Genomic DNA, 19,201 nt, shown 5'->3' on the forward strand with positions numbered 1-19,201 from the left:
TACCTATAGATAAGTGTGGAAGATAATCTGGGCAATAACTTTTCTACAAAAGCGTCTAGATCCCTATCTAGATCCTTGTTTAATCGGTAAACAAAGATAAGTGAAATTACTCAGACTAGGTACTTGTATATGTTCTAAATTAGAATGTGTGAGGCATATCTAGAAGATTCATTATTAGATGTATCAACTCACTGACGAATTAATAATTATACAACAGTTTGTATAAACAGTCCTTACTTACAATTAACCGTCTCTGGCCCCGCGAAAGCTTCCATAACTCCATCAATTAATGTTACTACTGAATTTCTCTAATTACGCGGGACATTAAACAGTAATTAAATAATTGTAGCCTTGAACTGAACCTCTAGCAATCAGAGCGTATAAGCCCCAGTATGTGTTTGCGGCTTTTTATGGTTCCGTATCTCATAATGAGAAATCGGAACCCTTATAGGATCACTTTGTTGTCCGTCCGTCCGTCTGTTTGTCAAGACCCCTTTATCTCGGGAACGCGTAGAAGTATCGAGTTGAAATTATATATATAGGTATATACTTAGGTCTACAGTCCCTTGAAGCTGATGTGAAAAAATCAAAAAAGATACGGCCGTTTATGCCACAAAAAATGTATATTTCGAATTTCGACACTCTCAAGGGAATCAAAATTTATAGGGTATTTCCCGTTGACGTAGAACTGTGAAATTTGGCAAGTAATCTTGTCTTACACCAAGTAGGTACTAGGTAGGTAGGTAGGTACCTACAGGGAAAAATCTGAAAACTATAAAGTAAAAAAAAAGTTAAATTTGTACGGAACCCTCGGTGGGCGAGTCCGACTCGGACTAAGTCCGTTTTTTTTTCAATTTCTAGCGTTTGTAGGTCAGTAATCAGTACCTAATAATCATAACATCAGTATTTAACCCCGACGCAAAAAATGGGGTGTTTAATATTTGACGCCAATGTCTGTCTGTCTGTCTGTAGCATCGGTGATCGTAGCTCTCCAACGGATAGACCCATTTCGATGCGGTTTTAGGGTTCCGTACCTCAAAAGGAAAAAAAAAACGGAACCCTTATACTTATAGGATCACTCGTGCGTCTGTCTCTCTGTTTGTCTGTCTGTTTGTCTGTCTGTCCGTCTGTCATAGGCTCATAGCCCATTTTCTCCAAAACTACTGGACCGATTAAGCTGAAATTTGGTACACATATGTAAGTTTATGACCCAAAGACGGACATGTAACGTAAACAAATTAATTTTTAACATGACAAACATGTTCTTAATTCGCTGACATGTGGGACATATTTTTGACCCGAGTGTGGACGGAGCTTTAGGACGACCCTTACTCTCGGCTGCCGCGACCCTATACCTAGCAGGGGCCCTCGCGTTATATCTAAATACTTCTTCAAAACCCCGAAAATCGCCATGAATTCCTGATAATGACTCATCACTGATGACATCATTAAAGGACATCTGCCATTTTGGCACTCTTATCAAGTAATTAATTCAAGGTGAGTTTCAAGGCCTTATGTGATAAGGAATAAGGCTGATTATTCACTGACAGGTTTAAGGAAGGAAAGTATTGGAGGTTTGGGACGAGGACATCGTATAGACTCAGACAATCGAATACTTAAGACCGTCTCCGAGAGCCTGTACAGCCCCATCTTTCGTTACTGGTCATCCGTTCACCACAACGAGAACAAAAAGTGAAAGAAATACCTATAGTGACAGTAGGTACCTACATTGTAAAATTTGTACAAAATAAATATAAGACTAGTCATATGGCGACTGAAGCAACTGTTAGTTTAAGTTTAATATTTTTATATTATAGTAATTTTAATTTTATATGGACTTATTGTCTGAAATAAAGTGATTTTATTTATTATTTATTTTATTTTATAGGTCTAGGTACCGTTTAAGAGTCCCCAGTAAGTTCGGCCAAATTTCAGCTTCCCAATTTTTTTTTACGAATCTCACCTAAAGTGTCATTCAATAGAACTTGCTAACTAATATGTAAACAAAAGTTACTAGTAAATTGACATTCAGTGTCAGTTTTAGTATGGCGGTTTGTTTACATAGTTAGCAAGTTCTATTGAATGACACTTTAATAGTATACATATACAACCTTAATATAATATTTAAAACTTGCGTGTTTTGAACACATATTATAGTAGTTTATGCAACAGTGATATAATAAGGGTTCTTAAAATTCAAGGGTCGAAGTTACAAAACGAGACGTAGTCGAGTTTTGTAAAAAAAGACCCGAGAATTTTAAGAACCAATTATGAGCTGTTGCATACATTACTTTTTCTATGACAGCTGCAGCAAAAAAAAAAAAAAAAGAGTTATTATTAAAACAAAGTTATTATTAAAAAAAAGTTATTATTAAAAAAAAAAGAGTTATTATTTAAAAAAAATAGAGTTATTATTTAAAAAAAAAAGTTATTATTAAAAAAAAAAGAGTTATTATTGTAAATGAAAACATACCTCTTTCAATCAAGATGATCGGAACTTGTATCTTTAAAAAAAATAAAGCAGTTGTATTATACTCATAAGATGACTGCTAGCAGTCATCTTATGAGCCTATAGACAAAGCATTCAAATGACATTGCTTTAGATATCACTGTCAGTCATTTAATTGACACATTTAAGTGCTGGAGTAGAAAAAGTATATTAACTCACATTTATAGACGGGTCTATCGCGAAATTTATTTTATTACCTTTATTTACCGACGACGTTTCGACACAGGTTTCACTGGTCGTGGTCGCGGCTAACTGATGTCTCAAAATGTCAAAATAGTTATTTTCGATACAAGTGCGAAAAAGAGGAAATTCGAAACGAGTGGCGATAAATTAAAACACGACCGAAGGGAGTGTTTTAAATCGACACGAGTTGCGAATTACCTATTCGCACGTGTAATCGAAAAACGTTTTACAGTACATATGGCACTTTAAAGTTTCGACATACGCACGAAAAGTGCTATTTTACGCACTAGTGCGGAAAAGTAGCCCCATATGTACTGTAAAAGAGATTTGTGCAGCTACCCGACGAAGTGTATGAAAAAGTTTGGGGTAGAGATCACATTTTCAAACCACCCACTAGATACACATAATGCCTTTTCTATTTGCTAATGTAGTTTTTCGTATAGTGAGCGCTCAATGTTTGGATGTTAGGGTGTATGCTGTGTTTAAACTTTGACGCAGACACGATGTTTGCTTGTACAGTCGCCATCAGATATATCAGAGCGGCCGAGGTGCTCAAAAATATCTGAACACGCACTTTAACTCCTTGACAATAGAGGCGTGTTCAGATATTTGTGAGAACGTTGGTGGCTCCGATATATCTGATGGCGATACATATTCCTATGTGAGTGAGAAATGCTTGAATGAAATAAGGGCGTATGTGCGTTGATATTGTAATGTAGTTACGACGGAATGCTTCGGTGTACTAGTGTGTGAACAGACTGCAGCCGTTTTGCCATAACAAAGTTGTCCAAATCCATTGTTTCAGCAACACATTGCTTTGATAGTGCAATCTTGTTGGCACTTACTTATGTTTCTGATTGGTGTTGCTCAGCTGCAAACAGAGTGGTGTTAAACATTCAGTATGGTACAGTCAAGTGTAAAATATGGGTGTAGACAACTTACTCAAAAATATGTCCCATACTTAATTCGCTGACATACCAGTAAGAGCTATGGGACATATTTTTGAGCACCTATATGAGTGCACCCATATTTTTACACTTGACTGTAATAGTTATTTACGATACAAGTGCGCAAAAGAGGAAATTCTAAACGAGTGGCGAATTACCTATTCGCACGTTTATCGTACAACGTTTTACAGTAGGTAGGTTTTAAATTTTCGACATACGCACAGAAAGTGCTCATTCCCGTACTAGTTCGGGAAAGTTGCTACTTGCACCATATGTACTGTAAAATACAGATTTCTTCAGATGAGCTCGCAAAGGCTCTTTATAGGTAGGTACCTATACCTACAGAGCACCTACCTGGTCCTGGTCCAGGGTTCGAATCCCGGTAAGGGCACTTATTTGTGTGATGAGCACAGATATTTGTTCCTGAGTCTTGGGTGTGTTCTATGTATTAATGTATTTGTATATTATATTATATATATCGTAGTCTGAGTATCCACAACACAAGCCAAGAAAGCTTACTGTGGGACTTAGTCAATCTGTGTAAGAATGTCCTAAAATAATAATATTGAACTAACTCAAAAGCCAAGTATATACTCAAAACTCAAAGGCTGTTCGGAATTAAATCGCTCTTTAGCTGCCTATCTACCTAGTAAAACCCTCTCTTGCCCCCTACCCAATTTTATTTACCTACATTGTTTATCATTTGTTTATGTTGTTTATGGCCATTGTCTATTGTACTGTACCCGTATTTAAACTGTGTCAGAGTACAATAAATAGGTATTGTTTTGTATTGAAACTAACGTTATAGTGGATTTGACCTTCATTTCGAAATTGTGTCTTTTCAAACCAATTCCGATAACGAAAGAAATGTGCCAACAGTTTAGCAACGACATTATCATACGTATTGTTGTAGACATCGGGCCCCTATTTCACCACGGCGACAGGTGCGACAATTGTCGACATCACTGTTACTGACGTCACAGGCCTCCATAGACTACGGTAACCGCTTACCATCAGACGGGCGGTGTGCTTGTTTGCCACCAACATATTAATTAAAAAAAAACTCCATTATATCGACAATAAATAAGTACTTATTTTGCGAAGCTAATGACAATTGTCATAAGAAACACGACAATTGTCACGAAATTCCGACACAGAACTCATTTCCTGTCAAGAATTACCGAAAGTTCTATTAAATCGTGTGACAATTATCATCTTCATCATCATAAACTTCAAAAGAGAAATACATACCTGTTTTTGCCGATATAATAAAGTTTTTTTAAATAATACAATGATGGTGGCAAACAGGAATACGGCCCGCCCGATGGTAAGCGGTTACCGTAGTCTATGGAGGCCTGTGACGTCAGTAACAGTGATGTCGACAATTATCGCACCTGTCGCCGTGGTGAAACAGGGGCCAGGCAACACGTTTTGTATGACCTTGACTTTGCCGTGGAATTGCGTGTTTCCGCACATTATGTACCTACTTAATAACTCGGGTGATATGTGAAGCGAAACGTATTGTGTAGAACAGGTTGATAGTGGAAAACTAGTTCCGTATTTTCCGTAATGTCAAGTTATTAACAACACGGTTAAAATGCCAAAAATATGTGTACACGACCATACGGCCCGATTCGAACTTTAAGATACCTAAGTCTAATTTCTTTAAACAAACACGTCACTTTTGACACTGACATATCTAATCCATTCCATATCATATCTAGATCAAGATGTAGGTAATATTTGACGTATCTTAAGGTGGTTCGACTAGGTTACTCAAAGCTTAACCCTCGCTAGATGGCGCCACTTTCGCAAAATTTCATGTTTTATTTTTTTGTGGAATGGTCTTGGTATTTGTATACTTAAAAGTATGTTTAGCGAACTCTTTAAGTAAATATTGAACTATTAAAATAAACATTGAATACTTCATTGTGCATAAACCACCCTTTAAAGTCGACGGAGTATTGCTGTCATGCTTTTTCCTACTATAACTCACACATGCAAATAGTGTTTACGTGATGCTTGTAGTAGACAATTTCACACAACGTAAGTATGCTGCAATAGCGTTATGGTATGTTCGTGGAAATACGTGCAAGAGGATTGGGGTTCAAGACTGGTGCGAGTAGGTAATTTCATTTTGTTTATTTTTGTCCTTTTTGTGTTATCTTAACGAGCAATTATTATATATATATTTATTTATATATTTGGATGATATCAGAAACGGCTCTAACGATTTCGATGAAATTTGCTATAAGGGGTTTGATCTCTTAGCTAGGTCTGATCTGTGAGAAAACGCGCATTTTTGGGTTTTTATATGTTTTCTGAGCTTTGGTCGGTCTCCCAGATATTCAATCTCTTCTTCTTCGCGTGGGGTCCGCTTGGCAACTAATCCCAGAATTGGCATGGGCACTAGTTTTTTACGAAAGCGACTGCCCTGACTTTCCAACCCAGAGAGTAAACTTATTGGGATTAGTCCGGTTTCCTCACATTGGTTTCTTTCACCGAAAAATAGGTATCGGTATATAAATAGGTTCCGGTAAATAGGTATCAAATGATATTTCGTACAAAAGTTCCGAAAAATCATCGGTACGACGGTACCTACGAGCCGGGGTTAGAACCCGCGACCTCCGGATTGCAAGTCGCACGCCCTTTCCGCTAGGCCACCAGCGCTTCCCCCAGATATTCAGTATCATCATCATCACTAAAGTCGCTTTCCTGTCTGTCTGTCTGTATGCTTAGATATTTAAAAGTACGCAACGGATTTTGATGCGGTTTTTTTAATAGATAGAGTGATTCAAGAGGAAGGTTTATGTATAATTTGTTAACCCGTGCGAAGCCGAAGTTTATCAACATTAAAAAAAAAATTCAATAACCTGATTTTCAAAGATTATGATCTTTTTGGGTTCTTCCAACTCAGAATCACTAGCATATTCTTGTTGAATCCTGAAGCTAATATAAAAACTATGTCCCAAATATTTGTATAGAAGTTTTAGTTTCCGCTACGTCACGCAGGCTGGGAAACATTTTTGATACTAAAACCTGACGTAATGACCGACATTTTAGGATGTCTTTTTATGCTAGGATGGAGAATACCTACTGACGATTCTTAGTAGAATGAGCCCAAGGAAGTCCAGGTTTGTATTAGGTGTCAGGTATCAGTTTTTTTAAAGCGCTAATAGTTTGTTCTACAAGTAAAGCAATCCCTTACTGCCCAGGCTCTAATAAAGTAGTAGGTAATTGTAAAATAAATGGAAAACATTTTTTTTTTATTGTGAATAAGTACCTACAGTACATTTTTTCATATTTGTTATCCGTAGTAGTCCCTGTACCTGAAAGAATTATAATTATCATGAATCAAGATAGGAAAAAATCTCTAATGTAATAAGGAAGAAAGATGATGCAACAATATGGATTCTAATAAAGTTATAATCAAGTTATAATTTACTTACCTGGTAGTAACTAGTAATAATTGTGTTTTTCATTCATAGACAAAATTCCATTATTTTCAACCACAGGAAATTTTATACATTTCTTTTTTATTGCTGTGAGGATGTCCTGATTGTAAAAATCATTAGGTAGAGTATAATTTCTAATTATCTTTGTAAAAATTAAACGAATACGCTTAGCCCATACTTAATCAATCGATTTTTGAAAATAAGAAAAATTAAATAAAAAAAAAATAACAATACGAAATTTAGGTGTAAAAAAAAATACAAAAAGTTATGTCCCAGCATACAATGACTGGGGATTGAACCGGGAACCTTCCGTTTGTAAGCATAAAAAGCGACTGTTTACAAAACGCACCATGATAGTTCTTAGCTAAGCTGACGAAATTCGGGTACTTATTCAACAAAATCGGGTAGGTCAACAAAATTGCACTAAACATGACGGCACTTCAAATTCACGCCGTGGTCAGCCCGGCAACGTCGGAAATGGTATGGCAACGTCGCAAATGTATCCGTACACGACATTTGTGACGCACACATACGTAAAATTGATGAAAAGTTAACTATGATTTTTGCATGATTTCTGTATGAAACATTGTTTTCCTATTCATTTAGCAAAAATGAATATTCGAAAGAAGATAAATGCGGAAATATTTATGTAGTAATAGTGTGTAGTTACTTAATGAAAGTCGATTGAATTTTGTATGAAAATCGAACCACCTTAAATCGAATCGGGCCGTTATTGCCCGCACGAGTGTGTCTTTTAATATTTAAAGGGCCCTCCACACACGCTTCCGCGGCTTTGCGTCGCGATTCGCGCACGAGTGTGGAGGGGGCTTAATAAGAATGTGCAAAGTTGTAGTTTATTGTCTTTGGCAAAGTGTAGCGCAGGGTCAGACAAATTGACTGAATACGCACGATGTTAACTCACATTTCTAGATGGGTCTATCGTATTAAGCTGGGGCATCAGTGAGCTTCGACCACGACCAGTGAAACCTGAGGGCCTACCGCGAACCACGTTCGACGTGTTACCTCCCTGTCACACTTACGTACGAATTTACAAGTGCGACAGAGAGGCAACACGTCGAACGTGGTTCGCGGTAGGCGCTCTGTGTCGAAACGTCGGTAAATATTTGGTAAATTTCGCGATAGACCAGTCTATAAATGTGAGTTAATACTTATGTGTTCAAAACGCGAAAGTTTTAAATATTATACGCACGATGTGCCATAAATAAATAAGAACTAAAACAATGTCAGTGTCAAATAAATAATTAGTAACGCAACTGTTATGCACATATCCAATATCTGATGCTATCCCTCCGTCAATTTCTATCACATTAGTAAAACACGTGTGACCGACTTTAGTTGTAAGACTTCACCGCATGACCGCACTTACGAGCCTTGATATAAAGCCAGATGGGTGATATGTGAACATCTAAGGATTCATTAAGTATGTACATATGTAGTTTAAATCCATACAAATATTATAAAAGGAAGTCTATCTGTCTTTTACCTCTTCACGCTTAAACCGCTGAACCGATTTAGATGAAAATTGGCATAGATATTGTTTAAGTCCCGAGGAAGGACATAGGATAGTTTTTATCCCAGAAATCATCCCTTAAAGGGGTGAAATTTTGAACGGCGACTTAACAACAACTGCATAACAAACCTTGTCGATAGGAACTGTCCCGCTCGCGCGGTGTAGCACCGGCGCTGGTGCACGATTTAGGTAAGTAGTTGAAATTTGACATAGAGATAGTTTGAGTCCCGGGGAAGGACATAGGATAGTTTTTATGTCGGAAGTCATCATAAAGAGGGTGTGGAAGTGAGAAAATAAATGAATTGCCTCTTAACTGGATGGCGTTTATGTTAGTCTCAAACTGGTGGTAGCTACACTGTTATAAATTATTTAGACTAAATATTAACAATAGAATAGATCAATGATCCAATGTAGTCATTGGATATGATACTTCTTGTAAAGTTTTTTGCCCCCACATACCTTCCAAACCTTTTTTGTCCAGCCGAGAATCATGTCGATTCGCCATCATTAGAGGCCTCGCTCGTGCATGAATATAATATGTGACGTTATCTATGTAAAGGGACCTTATTGTCGATGGCGGTTACGCCACTATTAACGATGCTCCGATATAAATACAATGCCGCGCGACGCTGGGCTGCGTAAGCGCCATCGACAATAAGGTCCCTTTTCATAGATAATGCCCCATATATGATGATTTTATGAATAATGTGATGTGCTGATAGTTCACGCACGACGGTATATGTTCGCGATAGTACATAAATTACAGGTATTAGTATATTATTAGGTTAATTTAATAAATAACAATATATGTATGTTTATCCTATACATTTTGTATGTATTTATATCCTTTATCTTTCTGGTATTACTGAATCGCGATTAGAAAGGGATTGAGATAGCTGTCAATCCATATTGATTTTGACGTAAGTGTATGGAAATCTGTTATTTCTAATCCCTTTCTGATCGCGGCATGATAATACCTTGTTGTACATTTTGCTGCATTTGTCACCCTCTTTTCACTTTCTCCTCTCATCTACTCAAAGGTTAACTGGAAGAGATCCCTCAAAGGGATAAGTTCGCCTTTGTACTTCTTACTAATTGTATGTTATTTTTAATATGTCTTTTTGTACAATAAAGAGTTTACTACTACTACTACTACATACATAGTATAAAACAAAGTCGCTTCCCGCTGTCTGTCTGTATGTATGCTTAGATCTTTAAAACTACGCAACGGATTATGATGCGGTTTTTTTAAATATATAGATAGTGATTTCAAAAGGAAGGTTTTTATGTATAATTTGTTAACCCATGCGAAGCCGGGGCGGGTCACTATAGTTCGTTTATTTAGCATTAGAAATAAGGTAAACAATCTTGACGTGTCTTTTTATTGAAAAAACGTTTTAAAAATAAATAATGGCAAATATGTAACAACTATGAATCTAATACGATCATTTATATTCTTCTGCTTTCATAAGTAATAGTTACTGATTTTTTTAAAGCGTTTTTCTATTAAAAGACATGTCAAGATCGCTTACCTTCTTTCTAATGCTAAAAAAACGAACTACTTATAGTTACTTATAACGTAAAAGAGGAAGTGTGTCGTGTCGTGTTCCATTGTTTCCGGGACCTATCCTGTCGGCACGACACGACACGGCCATGACTCACCGGAGCCATGGCTTCATATGATACCGCCGACTTAAAAGTTAACAACAAGCGTTGGTATTCAATCATTTTAGAAATTATAAGTTTTTACAAAAGAAAAAACATTTTGGTTTTTTTGAAAGATCATGTTGTCAAACACATTGACACAATACCTACTAGATCTGTAAAAGCTTAACAAGTATTTTATTTTCTCTCAATTTATATTTTACGGTTGAATACGTTAGATGAGCGTTTCTTTAATTTTTTGCCATTTTTATACATTGTGACCTTTTTTTTGCACTTATTGTGTTATTTCTACTCAGAATCAAGAGATCTTTCGATCCTAATGGGATAAAAAATGACCCAGAGTTTTTTCCTATTACCGTTTTCCCATGCCTACTTTGTATGGCGGTAACAAAAAGGAAAGTTTGAAAAATGTATGGACATTTTAGTACACTTTTTCTCCTATATGGATGAAAAGGGTTCGCGATTCTGACTAGAAATAACACAAAAGTGGCAAAAAGGTCACAATATATAAAAATGTCAAAAAAAAACACTCAGGTACCTACTACTTAACTATGTAAGTTTTGAAATTATTATCGAAAAAGTAGTGTTTTAATTCAAAACTATGATCATATTATTATGTACATACATACAAAATATAAATATAGAATATACATGTTTATATATTTTTTTAGTTTTACCGACTAACTTTTTTTATCAGTCGCGTCTACATAGATCGTAATAACTACTTAGTCGTGACTGAAATACAACGTAAAGAACATCATTAAAACATTAATTTTCATAAACACATATAGAACTAACAAACATTAGGTCGTAAGTGACATTTTTTACAATATTTTTTCAAGCGTCTTGGGACGTATCTGCACCGTGTAGCGAATTATGTAAAAAAAATGTTCATGTAATTTATGCTTAAGAACAATGAGTTTTATTAACAAAAAGCTAAAGGTCACGGGCGTGTAAAGTAACAAAAACTTTAAAACGTCTTCCTTACATGGATGTTAACTACGGGAAGTAACCATTATAATGGAATAAGGCAGTAACTGTTTATATTCATAATCATAATCGTTTATTGGGTAAGACCCGCTTAAAATATTGCGGTCAAGTTTAATATTGTAGGAACTTGGACATATGCAGTAGTTTTTTTGATGTAGGTATTGTGTATTAGTCGTAGTAATGTATATAATAAGGTATTAAATGTGTGACTACTTTACTAGATGGTTGTGTCATGGTGAGTATGAGTAGTAAGACCTCAAGCAGTAATACATACTAGATAATAATTGAAGTTTTTTTAACAAAATGCAATAGCAAGATCTCATAAATATAGTTTTCAGAAAGTGACTACATAGTTATTAATTTTGGGTCAATTAGCATACTTAGGTACTTGTTTAGATAGGTACTTATATTATGACTTTTAAAACTAGAAGTCACTACAATTATTAGAATCAATCAAATGACGGATAATTTAAGAAGATGCTCTGTTCATTTTTAAACTTAATTTGTAATAAGGCTGTAATCTTGACTCAATAAATTCTTATAATCGGAATTTAAAAATAAAAGGTCCTGCCTAATTTACAGCAGTTAAAAGTTTAAAACACAAAATGGCAAGCAAATGTATACTTACGCTTTATATAGTATAAAAGCACAAAAACTATAATCGTCTTCCCTACAAGGATACCATAGAGGTACAGGAAGTAAAACGCAATACTATTAAAATGCCGTAACTGTAAATTAAGTTGGCTGCACTTACGACGTTATGCCAGTATTGGAAGTATAAGGGCGTAAGTGCGCTCGATGAATATTTAGCAAGTTAAGTGAATAAATGATGAGCAGTGACTAAGTAATAAATATGTTAAAGTAACCGGTATGTTAGTATGAAAGGGTAAATATAAAGTACCGATGCATTATTTTTGAAATAAATAACTTTGAGAATGGGTACAATATGGTGTTTCTGCAAGGGAGAGTTTTAACAATCTTAGGGCCACTTGCACCATCCGGAATTAACCAACTGTAATAAATAAACAATTATACTTTTATAATCTCCATATTAATGAACTTTCGCGTCAAATTATTCAACACAACCGGTCGTAGGTTACGAATACGAATTCTAAATTTAAGTATTTCCAGATTGGCCGTTACGATGACGAAGGTCGTATGTGCCCGACGCCCGTGTTAAGTTATTAACACTCACATACGACCTTTTTATTGTACACATATTCATACTGTAAGTGTAAGGTGTTCCCGTATTTAGCGGCGCGTGACAGAAGGGCGTAAGTTGTTACATATAGTATGACGCTTGTCTCATTTTGGGCGTAAAAGTATTAACAGTCACATACGACCTTATTATTCTAAACACGTCTATACTGTAAGGAGTGTAAGGTATTCCTGTATTGAGTAGTGTATGGAAGAAGGGCGTATGTTGTTTAATATGGTATGGCGCTTGTTACATTCTGGGCGTGAACATATGTGCGCACGCGATGCGTCATGCACGATTAAGTTGCAGGGTTGGCGGTAAGGAAATTAGAAATGGAAGAGTGAAATATTTTAGAATAAAAATAAAAAAAGTTTTTAGAGAGGTGCAAATTTAGTTCGCCTTAAAAAAATAAGAAAATGGTTCCGCTTTTGTAACGTACCTATAATCCAGTAATTTTAAACATTTTGCGTTTGCGTCAAATCCGATAGTTCTGATTTTTTGCAGACTTGTTTATGATGTTAGCCCAATGAATAATCCAAGTTTGTGACCTCGAGCGCCGAACGCAACTTTGTCAAAAATCGAAAAAACCGCGAAAATTTCGTTTTTTTTTGTTTTGGGCGATTTTAACCCTAAAGGAATAGTTTTTGATAGTACCTTCCTTAGACGTTTTTAAAGAAGACAAAATTTGCTACAATACGAGATTAGAACTGTCTCTGTAGATTGAACAGTTTCCGAGATAAAGGCTTTCAATATTTAGATTTTTTTGAAATTGAGCTCGTAAGCTAAGTGAGTGTAGTGAGTAGTATGCACTTTTGACTCAGGCGATGCCGCTTGGCACGATTGTTCCTAAGGTCAAACAAAGCTGATTTGGCCCAGTAGCTACGAGATCGTAACGTGCCTACCCCCCCCCAAAAAGGGAGGGAAAAGGTCGGATCCCCAGGTCCAATCTTTGCTATATTTCTTTCTACTCTTAGCAACTAGGGCAAATTATATATCATTTTCATATAATTTAGAGATGAAAACATTATATTCATACTTTTAAAACGCCAAGTTAAGTGTTTTTAGGGTTCCGTAGCCAAATGGCAAAAAACGGAACCCTTATAGATTCGTCATGTCTGTCTGTCTGTCTGTCTGTCCGTCTGTCCGTCTGTCTGTCCGTCCGTATGTCACAGCCACTTTTCTCCGAAACTATAAGAACTATACTGTTGAAACTTGGTAAGTAGATGTATTCTGTGAACCGCATTAAGATTTTCACACAAAAATAGAAAAAAAACAATAAATTTTTGGGGTTCCCCATACTTCGAACTGACACTCAAAAATTTTTTTTTCATCAAACCCATACGTGTGGGGCATCTATGGATAGGTCTTCAAAAATGATATTGAGGTTTCTAATATCATTTTTTTCTAAACTGAATAGTTTGCGCGAGAGACACTTCCAAAGTGGTAAAATGTGTGTCCCCCCCCCCTGTAACTTCTAAAATAAGAGAATGATAAAACTAAAAAACGCTTTTTTTTTTAAGATTTTTAGCTTTTGACTTTGGCCATAATTACATTTCTATGGAAATCGTCACTCAATCCGCTTCATATTTTTACAAAAAAATGTATGAATGCCTGCTTTGAAGTGATTACTTTATAGAATAGTCTACCGGATTTGACGCAGAAGAGCCACGTTACAAAATTCTACAATTTCACTGGATTACTAGTTTAAAACATTACTCTTCTAATGGAGCAGTCGAGTAAAAAGAAGCGAGTGACTCGTATCGTCACGCGATGTCCCGTGCCTTGTAGTCACTGAAACAGAGCGCCTACCGCGAACCACGTTCGACGTGTTGCCTCTCTGTCGCACTTGTAAATTTGTACGTAAGTGTGACAGGGAGGTAACACGTCGAACGTGGTTCGCGGTAGGCCCTCTGAACCTTTGGTCGAAACATAATTTCGGGCATTATCTATGAAAAGGGACCTTATTGTCGATGGCGCTTACGCCGCACAGCGTTGCGCGGCATTGTATTTATATCATCGTTAATAATGGCGTAACTGCCATCGACAATAAGGTCCCTTTTCATAGATAACGTTACATTTTTATGCCGAAACTGCCGAAACCGAAAGGATTGGCATTTTTTTTGACCGAAACCGAAGTTTCGGCCGATAGGTATTATGATTTATTTGCCGAAACTTTCTGAATCCCAAACTTCGGTCGGACCCTGAAACAGAAAATCCCGATATTTTTTTTTTTGCGGTATTCCATAAGAGTTATGTCGTTCCCGTTTTGATACTAGTTATTTTCAAAAATAGAGGAATCCTCTTACATAGTATACCTTTTTGATTATTTTTGAGTATATTTATTTTAAAACAAGATTGTATTAGACGACCCTAACAGACTTCACACTCCACTTGCGCCTGCGCAAATTGATAGCTCCACGTTATTTATTCCGTCTCTCTCTCTAACTTGTGTTTACTATTAATGACCGTCTCTTTCGCACCTAACTGTGGACGGCTAACAGTTAGACCGTGCCGTGGTCGATGCTTGCTAGCCGCTACAGGTGGGAGTTTAGAAACAGTATGGCAAGTCACAGGTACTTGTAACTCTAGTATTTGCTTTCTGTCAGATCTGTCTGGCAGGTGTGTGGAAGACAGTCATAGGGCAAGAGCTCTCGTATTTGTATACGGACTTCGCTCAGACACTGGGCTATTACCGCGAAAATCGAAGTTCGCAAATTGCGAGCATTTTTCTCTGTCACTCTAATTACGCCTTCATTTGAGTAAAAGAGAAGCCGTTTTTCGCGGCAGCCCCTCAGAAAGCAAGAGCTTCGCTCCTTCTGCTCTAGCGACCTTCTCTAACTTAGAACTCTGTAAGTTAGAAACGACAAAAGACCTAGCAGACGGTCTTACCTTAATAGGCGGTCTTATCCATATTGTGCCAAATGCCCGTCATATTTTGTCATATTCGTACTTAATGAACATCAGTAATCTGTTGTATTACGTTTAATATGTCAGAGTCTCGGAGTTTTGTATGTAAGATTATATGAGGTATCTGCATCCCTGTCACTTGATTAATGAGTGATATACTTAAGTAGGTTAGACTTTCTCTAAACCTGTGGTAACCGTCCTTCTCCTTGCGTACTTGACCCTTGAATTTTCTGTTCATTCCACCCATGAACTATTTTTGTTGTTATTCTGTCCCGTTGTCCAAGTGACAACAATGGCACAGTTGGTTATGAACAGATGTATCACATTCTATTAACATGCATAGTAGATGGCCTATTATGAGTAGGCCATGTTTGTTAAATTTAAATAATACAAAAATAGGGTTCTAAGAGTTGTCTAGGCCGTCTAGGGGATTCGTACGATAGAAATTGATTCACTATCATACTGTTTTCAGTCTGTGTGCTACATAATGTATAGATATTGCCATTTGGCAGCGCTAGGTGTTTTGACCACGATTTGATGTATTAGGTGTTTTTGCAGGAGATGTGTTCGGTTTTTGCCAGTCTCGTAATAAGTAATAATGCTTGATTGACAAGCACAGATCACATTGACTACAAGATCCATCTTCCAATGGAACACAATATAAATAGGTATATAAGACATTGCGAGATAACCACAAACATATGTATCATTGAGTCATAACAAACACATTGCCGCTCGGGACAACCACCAAAAAGTTTAATAAATAACGCAATTTTTTTTATAAACAAGTAGATCGATTGTCTAAATAATTATTTACATAAAGGTATCAAGTATTTGATAATACGTAGCCTACATTTATGATTTGCCGAGCCAATCCGCATGTGGGACACGCGAAATAGCGTTCGATTTCGCCGTTTTTAGGGTTTGAAATTCGATTTAATCAAAAACAATACATATTTACTTAGTCCCAGTTGCACCATACGCACTTGACAGACCGATCAACGTCACCCGGCGCGCCGCGGCGGTTTACTATGAAACTTTCCATACAATAAAATTTAGCGAACTCTTTTAACGATCTGACGCAACCATTAATCCAGTCTTTGGATGTTTACCGACTACTACAATTTTCCTCGCCACGACACCGTCACGGCTGAGAGGCGACCCCGTGACGACCTTGACGAGAGTTTCCTGCTAAAGATGGCCAAATGTAAGTGATAGGAGTATCGCAGGGAGCTATAATAGGACCCGTTTTCTTTAAAAACACGACAAAAATAGATGAAGATTTTTAAAAACCCCTGTGACGTCATTGAAGGAAGTTTTCTGTTTGTCCATTTCAAAGATGACCAATTATTTATTCAACAGTTTTGAGGAAAGTTAGGAGTCCCACAGGGAGCTACAATTGGACCTGTTTTCTTCATAATTAGCAAAAACAACAAAAATAGATGAAAAGAATGGCGGGCCGACTTTGAACTAGACTAGAATGCAGTCTAAATATAATTGTTAGGAAGTAAAAGAAAAGTAATCCAGTACACGACAGACAGTTTTTTGGCGATTGAAATAAATCACAATGTTTAGTGACAGTAAACATGGCAGCACTACATGGCACGGGACATCGCGTGACGATACGAGTAAGTAACTCGCTTCGTTTAACTTCGAAAATGCCAACATTCAATACATGACAAGGTGCGAGTGCGATGCCTCATTGATCTTCATTCATCATTGAATGACCTGAGCTGCGCGTGCGCACCTGCCCTGTGAAGGTCGCGGGTTCGGTTCCCGGAACGGTGATGGGGGCAAAAAACGGTCAAGTGCGAGTTTGTCTACAGCAAAGGGTCATCATAACACTTACTTTTTAACAGTACGTTAGTACACAAGTGTACTGCTCGCCTGATAAGTAGTACCTATAGTAAGCGGTTATTTTGACGCTTTAACTCTATTAGTGTAAGGCCTGAGTGGACGCTCGAAGCGGAGCGTTCGGCGGGGCGTGCAGCGTGGCGTCGGGCTCACAAGTTATGTGAGCAGCGTGCACTAAGGCCGCTCCTATACGCTTGCATTTGTTTAACATGCACGCCGCACGCCCCGCCCCGCTGCACGCCCAACTCGAGCGTCCACTCAGGCCTTACACTTAGGTGTCACATGCACGTAGTAATTTTTTCTTGAAAAACTCAAATGAGCATTTAATTCATGAACTCCGAGCATTTCTATTTACATTTTGTAGACCAATTTGCATTTTCGATTTTAGAATTTTCGTATTATTTCCACTCAGAATCACGATTCACGAGCTGGTTCAATCCTATAGTTCGTTTTTGTAGCATTAGTAAGAAGGTAAGCAATTCTGACGTGTCTTTTAATTAAAAAACGCTTTTTAAAAATCAGTATTTATTACTTCTGAAAGCAAAAGAATGTAATAATCGTATATGATTCATAATTGTTACAGTTTTTCCGTGACTTATTTTTCAAAAGTGTTTTTCAATAAAAAGACACGTCAAAATTGTTTACCTTTTTTCTAATGATAAAAATACGAACAAAAAAGGGTCCCCAAAAATCTTTTTGTTTGTTTGTCCGTTTTGTTACTAAAATAGTGGGAATAAAATAAAGAGTCGCCCCCTCATTTAGAGAATTATGGACTAATCAATATTCGACCACAAAGAACCCTAAAAACGAATTCTTGGAAAGGTCCTACACTGAGTAAAAGTAAAAAAAGGTTACTTTAGCATTATGTTTTAAAATTGTTTGCGATGAAGGTACAAATACCTGGCAACTTGTACGCCACTTCCTACCTACCTACCTGTGTATTTAAATTACATACATACTTACCTACCAACCTAAAGTAGGTACTTATTCATAATCGTCATGTCGTCATGTCTTAGGGTGGAATCACATCTGTCAGCATCGAGCCGCATTTTATATATGAGAAATTGCTCGTTAGTATGAAGATGCGTACGCAATGTACGCATGCTTTCAGCTTTCCGATGCGTACGCATCTTCATACTAACGAGCGATTTCTCATATACAAAATGCGGCTCGATGCTGACAGATGTGATTCCACCCTTAAAAGGGGAAGGCGGGCTCCGAGTCGTTCCTTGTGCAAAGGCTGTCCGTGGTGATCCAGTGTGGCAATGTTGCGAGCATCATGGGCACCTTTGCACCAGGAACGACTTAAAGCGTTTTGTCTATTTTAAATTTATTTTTTTTATTTTTATTTCTAATTTTAACTTTAAAATACTAATGAAATTCAATGAAATAAATATTATCTTGTCTTAAAAGCTATAAAATAAAAAATAAAATATCATTTATTTCAGGCTTTTCACCCATACAACACAGAGACAAATCACACAATACATAACACAAGTAATTAAACGACACAATAACAAACCATACATATACTAACAGAACAATACAAAATAATGAAAATAAAAATGAAAATGAAAATGTCAACAAATAAATGTGCTATGATTTAAGTACAACAAACAATTAATATCTACAAATATCTTCATAAAAACAAGTTTAAAAATAATAAATTTATATGTAATAGTGTCGCGATAATGTCACTCAATATGTAATATCAAAGACATCTATTATTGATATTATTCAATAATTAAACATCAATTGTCATGTCATGTCATATGCCATGTTCGTATGACATTACGATAAGATCATTTATATCATATAGGTACACAGACAAGACATCCTCAAGACTGAGCATAGTAACGCTACCCCCTCTGCCACTTATACAGTAGTTTTACTCTATCTTCGAGTCAATCCCGTGCCGTGATTAGTCCGTGTTTTTGAACGGACCAATCACGGCATGGGATT

Source organism: Cydia amplana, chromosome 21 (genome assembly GCF_948474715.1).
Source record: "Cydia amplana chromosome 21, ilCydAmpl1.1, whole genome shotgun sequence".
Taxonomy (NCBI): Eukaryota; Metazoa; Arthropoda; class Insecta; order Lepidoptera; family Tortricidae; genus Cydia; species Cydia amplana.